Below are 10598 nucleotides of genomic sequence, written 5' to 3'. Positions count from 1 at the left end.
AAATTGAAAATCTTGTTTATTCTTAATCATGGAAAAAAATCGAAAAGCACTGAGTTTAGAAACAAAATAATTATGATGTTTTATGAGAAATTGAGAAAGGGGGTATTACGTAAACTGAAGGCTTTTCAAATTTCAAAAAGTACGCTCTCAAATATTGTGTCTAAATTAGAAATAAATGACTATTTTTGTCTTAAGCAAATGCTCTTCGAAATTGCGGACGATGGTAAAATAATCATTTCGTTATATGTAAATCTGTTGAACTTCGCTATAAAAACTCCTGATACAAGGAACTCATTCGATATATGCTTATAAGGAACTCCGGATATAAGGAACAGATTTTGGATGTCCCAATGAGTTCGTTATAAGCGGAGTTTACTGTATAAGGAACTATAAAATTGACGACATATGTCAGTTTTATACCTTAAAGGACACCTTTATGCAAAATTAAAATAGCTTTACCGTATGGTTAACGAGTTATGGAGACTTGGTTATTAAAAGGGCTTTTTTATTATGAGAAACTCTACATGATTTATTATATAATTAATATGAAAAATGTTTTCAGAATGAACATTGTTAAGAAACAGATAAAAGCAGTCAGCTAACAAATGACACAAACAAAATTGTTGTTTCTACTCAAAATGTTTGAAATATATATAATTGTTACCCTATCCCACCAATTTTATATAGTTATATGACCATTTTCTACTTGGATGGCCTTATTCAAAATATACTTAAAATTTACCAAAATGACGGGCTGTTTTCAAAGTTTGCCTAAATATTCTTTAACCCTTTACCTCATATATACGCGAAACTACACACTTTCGACCCACCTCTTTTAGGCCTCACATAGTAAAAAAATGTCCTATTTGGACTCCAAACACATGTTTTCGTTTGAGAGATGTTACTAAAAAATAAGCACTTTTTCAGCGCGGCCCCCATCCAAAAGATACATCAGGGGTTGCCAGAAGTGGGATGTGCCACCTTCTGTTTTGGGGGTTTGAAGGGGGCGGCAGTCCCCCTCATCCCCAAGAGAATTTTGGACTTGTGACAGGCTAGAAATGACCCCAGGTCGATCATAAGGTAACGTGTAACCAAAGCTGAAAAAGCCTTTGACTCTTTCTTAATCCATTAAGAAGTTGCAGCAATTTGAAATCAATTTGATGGAAAAAATCAAGACAAAATAGTGATTTTTTTGCAATTTTGATATGTCCCGTCGTTGCTATGGTAACAAGAAATTTAAGACTGAGCATGTCGTTACAAAGGCAATGGCCCAGTCAACATTTGTGCCCAGTTTGATTAGTATTGAATCATTTTTCATAGTTTCATAGCAGTTTGAACTTGTATCAAGAGGCTTTTCAATGAAACGGGTATTTTTCACAATATGCTCATGTGGGAAAGGGTTAAAGTATATTTGTTGATTTTGTAAAATATAAAATACTTTTAACGTCTAGTTTTTATTTAATGGGACGTGATAAGAAAATTGGCATAATTTAGCCAATAAATACCAAGAATAATTAGAATAAAACATTTTTTTCCAAGGGTGATAAAGTGACACTTACGTAAATAATGTTCAAAGCAAAAAAAGACAGAAAAAAAGTTGTCTCCTTTGGGGTTTGAACCCGCGCCCCTCAGTTTCAATGCAGTTGACAGTACTTCTAGCTTATTTGAATACTCTTTAAAGTTCAGGTAATGCATTATGTGGGTCATACCTAAATTATCAATATAAATGTCGTTATTGGGTAGAAAAATAACTATTTATTTTTGTTCAACAGTTTTCGCAATTATATGCACTTTTAAAAAGGTACAGTTATACTTTTTCGGCAAGTTTGGCTTATCTGGAATTCTTATTACCTTTACAAATAAATAATGTACAATAAATGAACAAAAAAAAAAAAATAAAAATAAATAAATAGATGTATAAATCATTAAATAAATAGATAAATGAATAAATAAAACCTTAACACAATTTTTGTTTAAGGCATTTATATATAATTCACTCGATTGGAACCATAAATAAAGTTATGACAAAAATCAACTGAACTGAAAAACCACTTGTCCTATTTCATCAAACTTACCAGGATTGTTTTTTAGTAAAAGGATTACAAAGTAAAAAGTTGTTCAAAGAATTTGATTCCATGCAGAAATCTGGTTGCATCAAAAGGGAATTATAAGAAAACATACGTTGAATAGTCCAGTGTTGGCAGTCACAAGGTTAAGGTCATTTGTGCGAACAACAGATTTTTGTTCACGTTTTATACATTCTTTGTATTTATTTTACCAAAAGCTCATATTACAAGAAACATATCTTTATTTAAGTTGAATATTTTTACTACTTCATTCCAAGCCATAGCATTGACTTGTCAAAATATGTTTTTTCACAATTTTAAAATGCCGTTAGTCTGTCAAGTAATATAACTTTGCGTACAATTTCTTTGGCAATTTTCTGTCCATAACCTAGTGAATGCGTAAACCGTCTGGACAAATTTATGCTGGCAAAAATAAGAGCCAAGGGAATATGCGTTTTACAAACTCGTTCTTTTTTATTTTTACGTTTCTTGTCGGTCAGTCCACTTTATTGTTTCCGGACAATAATGAACTATTATAATCAAAATTTGTAAATACAGCTCGAATTCGCTATTTCTTTCATTATTCTGTTTACATCAATATTGACAAATAGGGGTGTCGATTATTCTTATATAAAAGTGTACTATATAGCCTAAATCTTTTACCACCTTACCAATCCCTCATTTTCCATGCGTTAAAAATTTAATCATAAAAATCAATTTTGTTTTGTTTTGTTTTTTTGTTTTTAGCTGTTTTTTATTTACATCGGACTGGATTTTAGATCAATGCTATATGAGTATACACACATTCGCATCAAGAGGTTAAGTATAAGACAACACAGTCGTGATGACCAATGGAAGAACATATACAGTAAATACAAATGAGCCAAAATTGTTAAAAATGTGGCGACTGGGATTCAGAGTTTAAAACAGAATAAAATTGATAATACTGTTTAATTTGTTCAATGACAGTTATAAAAATCAAATACATTCAATTTGGCTTCGCCATCAAAAGTTTAACTTTAAACTGTGCAAAACATGTAAGAGAAAAAGAAAAGTTACGTGTCACAATTTAAAAATATTCTGAAAGTAATGACCATACTCAAAAAAATGTGACATTTAGAGATTCGAACTCGAAAAATCATATTCATAACCTGAGATCTTCATAATCTGACTCTCTTACCACTACGCTCGGATGTACGTGTCTATATCCACGTTTAGTCTTCTATATTGCAATTAAAATGCAAAATGTAATAATTGAAGATTTTGAACAATACAATCATGACACCATAATGGTTCGACCGATTAATGTAAAGGTTATTGTGTTCGACTTATAGCAAGCTTATTGGGAAAAACACAGTGGCATTGCTTTTGGGTCACATAAGGTCAAGGTCACTGTTTCTAAAAGCAAAAAAATGGTTTCCGGATGATAACTAGAATTGGGAACGATATTTTGTTAGCAAACATGGTGTATATAAAGCTAATGTGGAGACTACATTGGGATTTCTTTTGGACCCCAATGACCAAAGTAAGGGTCACAATAAGTAAAATAAAATCGAACACATATTAAAGCTGCTACACAAAAAACAAACAAAAATAAAAATTAAATATATAAAAATAAACATGTGAAGCAAGTGCCTGAGAATGCTGAGCAACAAAATACAATGCACATTCAAAAGTATCAATACGAGAACTTGCTGAACTGCGATTTAAGAAAAAAGATAAAGACAAATTTATTTATTTTTAAATGCAAGAGAAACATTTCATAAACCGTGAAAATAAAAGGTATGGAAAATAATTACATTTATCGACTACACATTAAAAGTTAAACTAAAATAACATTTATGAAAATAAGAAATTTATCTATTGCATATCAAAATGTTTGTTGTTGTATAATAATGTTTTTATAGTACCGAAAGTATACACTTCATTACTTAAAATTGTGGCATTTATTTTTCACATGACTTTCACACATTAAAATCATAGAATCACTGAAACTGGTTTCGGAGTGAATATTACCATATATATACGCGAAATAACGCACATTCGACCCCCCCCCCCCCTCTTTTAGGCCTCAAATAGTGAAAAAATGTGCTATTTGGGCCCAAAATACATGTTTTCATTTGAGAAATGTTGTTTAAAAAAGTGAGCACTTTTTCGGCGCCGCCCCCATCCAAAAGATACATTAGGGGGTTGCCAGAAGGGGGATGTTTGAAGGGGATAGTCCCCCTCATCGCCAAGAAAACTTTGGACTTGTGAGAGGCTAAAATGACCCTAGATCGATCATAAGGTAACGTGTAACCAACGCTGAAAAGCCTGGCTTGAATTATTACTACCCAAATAAATTATCCAAACGTGCTATGTATGGAGTGATCTACATACCACCTTTAACAATTTGATTTCCACAGGGTTCTTGGCAGTGTATGATCCTCCACCAGATATTTTTCTGAGTATTAGACTATTTTTATAAGGTGACTCCAACACTGATATATCTACAAATGGAAATGCAAACACACTTTTTCTGCATTTATTTATTTAATTGACATGTTTTATTTTAGTTGATTGATACATGATTCTAAAACAATATGTGATACAGCAACAACTATACTGTAGAAATTATTTGACTGTCCGATCCTGACACAATTCCTAAATGTGGTGTTATTAACATGTCTTTGTGTAAGTATGGCTTTTTATCTCGCGAAACGTACATAAGACTTTTGTTGGTAGTCATGCAATATAATAACACGTTCCGTGAAAAACTTTAATAAAGATGACTTTCAAACTAGTTTATAAACAACAAACTGGACTCCAGTAATTTTATGTGATAACTCTTCTGAAGCCTTGGAACTTTTTTTTTGAGTATTTAAGTCAGTGCAGATATTTTGAATTCATTTAAAATGACAGACAACACTTTAAATAATTATATAACACACTAGGAGGCATGCTGGAGGACGACAAAGGGTCACAACACCAGCTCAGGATCGGGTCCAGGTTATGCCTAAACACAGATAGGCGTGCTAGAGTCTAGAAAAGACTAGTTGAACGGTTTCAGACTGCAGATATTGCTGAGCATGACCGTTATGGAAATCAGTTATGGTGTGGGGAGGCATCAGCTGGGGTGGACAAACCAACCTGGTTGTTCTAAACAGAGGCACATTGACAGGTCAGCGATATAAAGACGACATATTAAACAACCAGGTTAGTTTGTATGCTTGAGCAGTCGGCGATCAGTTAATTCTAATGGACGATAATCATTGCCCCCATAGAGCCAGGGTGGTCCAGGTCTACCTAGAGAGGGAGTCTACTTAGCGCATGGTCTAACAAGCTCGCTCACCTGACTATAATCCAATAGAACACATGAGGAATTAGTTGCATGTTACAATTTCAGCTGCAACCCAGAACCACCCAGTAGCTTAGAGCAATGTTGGTCCAAGAGTGGGCAGCCATACCCGTTAGAACGATCAGGAACCTAATAAAGGGTAGACATAGGCGGTGCAAAGCTGCTGTAAAGCTGTCATTGATAGTCACGAGTCACACACACAGTATTAGGTCTAAAACAGTAAAAAAAAAGAATTGGAAAACACGCTGCATGTTCTGAAATCCTTCATAGAGGGGGCCATCCTCTTCTCTAGAACAAAATTAGTGTACATCTCATTTATGGGGTTAAATTCGTCCTTCAGATGAATTGATAAAGCAGTAAATAAACACATAAACCTTTAACCTTTCGCACGGCGTTGTTGAAATTTTCCCCAAAAGTTTTCACACTCAAACATATGTTGCTCAGCAAAAGTTGAGTATTATAAAATATTCATATATAAAAAACGTATGCATATTTGCTTGCAACATTTGCTACGTACGCAGTACCACACAATTTGTTCAGGTAGTACCTTTAGCTAACAATGTTCATTTATAAGTATTTTAACATGGTTATTATTTATTGATATCGAATAAGTATAAAATGGGATGTTACATTGGACTTTAAAAAAAACAGCTTAAAGCAACATACCATCTTATCTTGTGTATGTAAGTCTCTAATAATGTTATAACATATGCTCATCTTGAAAAATTAACAGGTCATACAGTGTGAAGGTGTAAAGACATGAACGTATCTGTCTGGATTATTAGGCGTTCGATTCTGTTGAATATTCAATGCTATATAGGTATAAACGTTGTTAAGGTTTATTTTATATTATAGCTATTAAAATTATTTCAGTATTTGATAGTTGAATTACCTTGAATATTATAATTATGTTAATAGTTATGTGTTTTCATAATGGCCTTGTTATTGGGCTGAAGACTGACATATTAGCCTTGTTATTGGGCTGAAGACCGTCATATTAGTTTGAGGCCGAATAACAAGGCCATTATGAAAACACTTAATTATTGACAATTTCATTAATTAACTACACATAATCTTAAAAAACGTTAAGTATTTAGTGAACAAAAATTTAACTTATGTGAAATTCTGTTGTTGTGAGATATTGCATATGAGATTCTTGTTTTAAAAATGTATCGGAAACCTTCCTTGCAGCAATTCAAAATGGCGACTTTTTCCAATAGAAACGTAGATTTGTAATGCCCGAGCTAAAAAGCCAATCATAACTCTCAAATCTCATAATAGCCAAGTTTTTTCAAAGGCTGTACTTTTGCATAATGGCCTCGTTTTATGTTCATAATGCCGTGGTGAACTTTATATTAGCCTTTCATTTGTGGTGAAAACTAGGTGAAAACGTGCCTTACTTGAGTACTTGTTATGTAATTGGGTTTACTTTCATATGTTTCTACATAATCATTTTGGTGTTTTACTTATTTAACCTTTTGTAACCATAATAACTGTTAGAATTTCACTTGGCGGGGATTCATTTTATTTACACTGTCACGTTTATAGGAACATGGTGGGGCTAAGAGCGAGGTTTGGTGCACAATTAACCAGTTTAAACTCCCCAGCAGTCATTATTATGCTGCTGACCGTTCCAAGGCGGCGCCCTCTGTGTTCCTCAGATGTATGTCTATGTTGTTTCATACTGTTTTGGTGTCACTTTTGCTTGTATTCCTTGTTGTTCTACGGTAAGTATATTTCCCTTTGTCCCTGGTTTTTGTTTCTTTGATTAACCTCCCCCTTTCCCCCGGTCTCCTTTCCCCTTCCCCTGTGCCTTTTGACTTTGTGGGCCTGTTGTTTATCATTTATTTGTTTTCGTTGAATTCCTTATCAGTTACAATTTATTTATCATTTAGTGATTAACCTGTCCGTGCTCTGTTTTGTGCCCTGCCCTGTTTTTGTTTGGGGTCCGCCTGGGCTCCTTGCCACTGGTTCTTGTTACTGGGTCGTATGTGGGTTGCGTTCATTGAACGCCGCCTATCTTTGTTGATCTTGTTTATCAAATTTTATATTAAAAATTAATTAATAAATGGCAAAATAGTTTCTTTTGTTTGTAATTAAGTTTGGACTATTAAAAGCGTAATGTTTTACGTAGAATTATTATTTTGTAAGAAATTGAAGACAATAAATGATAATGTAACACATAAAAAAAAACACAACGACTTTATCATTCATGTGGTTTTTTGCACTGCTAGATTATTCAAAAGTGCAGTTGAATTTATTTTACAGCTAATAATGGGTCATAACGTGCACAGTAAGTGAGCCTGCACTATAAAATAAAAGATAAAAGCGGCGGTAATAACTATCTTTTTATATGCAATCGTTGCCTATGAACAGATTCTGTCAAATTGAACATCTGAAACGATTTTATAGTGCTGCACGACAATTATGATTATGATTTTTACATTTAAAATACCATTAAATTAACATAAAATCAGATCTGATTTTTCTTTTACAGATTTCATTTCAAAGACTATCAAACATATTGCATTCTTGAAAAATTTCAAGCTTGTTTGGATATATTTTTATCTATCTAGGGGCGGGATCAAATTTCTTAACTTTTAAGATACTAGTATTCTTTCTTACCCCTCACTTTTTTTCGTAATGTTAATTTCACATAGTCATCTGTGAGTTATTCTTACTGTTAATGCAAGTGTAACACGTGACTAAGAATTGTGTACTGTTACATAGTTTACAGTATTTTTAACAGTATAAAATCTGGTCACGTGGTCTGGACAAACAAAGAAAATCGTAACAAAACGTTCAGGGACCGTCATAAGGAGATCTTTTCATAATATTTAAAACATTTCACATCATTTTCGCTCACTTGATCTATAAATTACAGTAGTGATGTTCCAGGCTTCCTTTGAAAACAATTTTACGTTAACAAGTTTGTACTGCCCTCAACGTCCTTCGTATGGTGCGAGAAAATATCCATCAATGTTGTCAAGTCTCTTAACTTGTAAAAATACATCAACGATGACTGATTCCGCATTGCAATTAAATGCATAATTGTCATCAAACCTGCTCTCGTAAAAGAATTTGATGAGCATCAACAAACAATTTTCGGCTTCTAATTTATAAATGATACTTTTTGCAATTATTTGCTTTGTAGACCACATGATGATATTTTTCAGATTTACTTTAAATACCATGAGATATTTATTTATTTACTTAGCGTGAAGTAAAACTGACGGGTTCAGGAAGTCAAATATATGGATTCAGGAAGTTGTATATGTTAACAAGAGATTTATTGTGTTTTAATGATAAGAAACAAATCAAGTGTTATATATTAGTATTTGAACATGTATCCAGAAATAGTAATCTTGAAAAAAAAACATTAAACAATTCATCATTATATTTTTCTTATATATAGTTCCCTAAAATGAACCAATGTTTTCTAGAATTCTTTCAATTTTGTGAACTGACCAATATTATTTATCTTCGAAGAAGTGGTTGCTTTGACTAAAAGAGAAAATTTGAGTTGTAATTTAAGTAGATGACCTTTTTTATAGTTTATTAGTTATTTGTTTTTAATAGAAAGTACAGAAAATATAATAAATAAGATCAACAAGGAAATGCGGCTTATAAAAGTGCTGTTTAAATAAACCTTAGCTTGAATGTAATAACCATGCACATATATTCACTATAAAAATACCAATACATTCACAACAAACATGTTATATGTTTACAACAAACATTCAATTTATTCACTAAAAACATTCAATTTCTTCATTAGAACCGTGCAATATGTCCACAACAAACATTCCATATTTTATAAAAACATGCAATATGTTCACTACAAACATTCAATATCTTCATTAAAACATGCAATATTTTCAGTTCAAACATTTAATATCTTCATTAAAACATGCAATTTGTTCACTACAAACATTCAATATCTGCATTAAAACATGCAATATGTTCACTACAAGCATTAATATCTTCATTCAAACATGCAATATGTTCACTACAAGCATTCAATATCTTCATTTAAAACAGACGATAAGTTAACTGCAATTATTCAATATCTTTATTAAAACATGCAATATATTCACTTCTAACATTCAATATCTTCATTAAAACATGCAATATGTTCACTTCAAACATTCAATATCTTCATTATAACATGCAATATGTTCACTACAAACATTCAATATCTTCATTAAAACATGCAATATGTTCACTAGCAACAGTCAATATATTCATTAAAACATGCAATATGTTTACTACAATTATTCAATATCTTCATTAAAATACGCAATATGTTCACTAAAACATTCAATATCTTCATTAAAACATACAATATGTTCACTTCATTTATTCAATATCTTCATTAAAATATGCAATATTTTCACTGCAAACATTCAATATCTTCATTTAAACATACAATATGTTAACTACATTCATTCAATATCTTCATTTATACCATGCAATATGCTCACTACAAACATTCAATATCTTCATTGATACCATGCAATATGCTCACTACATTCCTTTTCTAATTTAAAACTTAACCATATGAGCGGAAAGATTGTGGAAATAAGTAAATGCACCTCTGACTTTTACAACTTAAAAAATAGTGGTAAAATTCCCTTTATCAAAAATCTTCTAGCGTTGCCATCATTATTATTATGTACATACGCGAAAGCTTTATGTATTTTCTGATGCTAAAGTAAAATTTCGGATCTATTTAGAAACTATAATCAAAGAAATGAAAATGATTGTACCGGCAGAAGCAAATATGGTCACGATCAATGAGCCCACAGCTTATAAAAGTAAATTTCATTAACATAAGATACCGTACACAAAATTTTTATCATAAAATTAGCCGGCAAAGATTGAGATCTTGGCGTTCTTTCCATTCTCTCCATTTTAAGAATAATCCATTAACTGAGCATTGCAAATACCTTTTACTTTTCAAATCCTTATCATGTGAAAACTATTATTATGATATATGTATATCAAAAAGAAAAAATGCTTAAACTATGCTTATATGATATATACACATATTACAAATCATACTGAAAGGGGTTTTGTTATTTAAATTTTGCTTTCGAGACAGAAAGAGATGTTATGTCTTCGTTCCAGAATCCGGTCTTTGGAAAAACCTGTGATAAAATATAATATTCTAGTTATAACGGAAAGTGTAACCT

The 10598-nt window shown here is 31.9% G+C and overlaps 1 protein-coding gene across 1 annotated transcript in view; it reads right to left on the bottom strand.

Moving 5' to 3' along the window:
- LOC132733129 (cellular retinoic acid-binding protein 2-like) overlaps window positions 1–10598 on the bottom strand; it is a 161284-nt gene that overhangs the window by 79936 nt on the left and 70750 nt on the right. The window lies entirely within an intron of this gene.

Source organism: Ruditapes philippinarum, unplaced genomic scaffold (genome assembly GCF_026571515.1).
Source record: "Ruditapes philippinarum isolate M1 unplaced genomic scaffold, ASM2657151v2 ctg4120_1_1_1_1, whole genome shotgun sequence".
In the NCBI taxonomy this organism is placed as follows: domain Eukaryota; kingdom Metazoa; phylum Mollusca; class Bivalvia; order Venerida; family Veneridae; genus Ruditapes; species Ruditapes philippinarum.
Note: the sequence above shows the minus strand (reverse complement) of the source record. Positions and strands in the feature narration are given on the sequence as shown.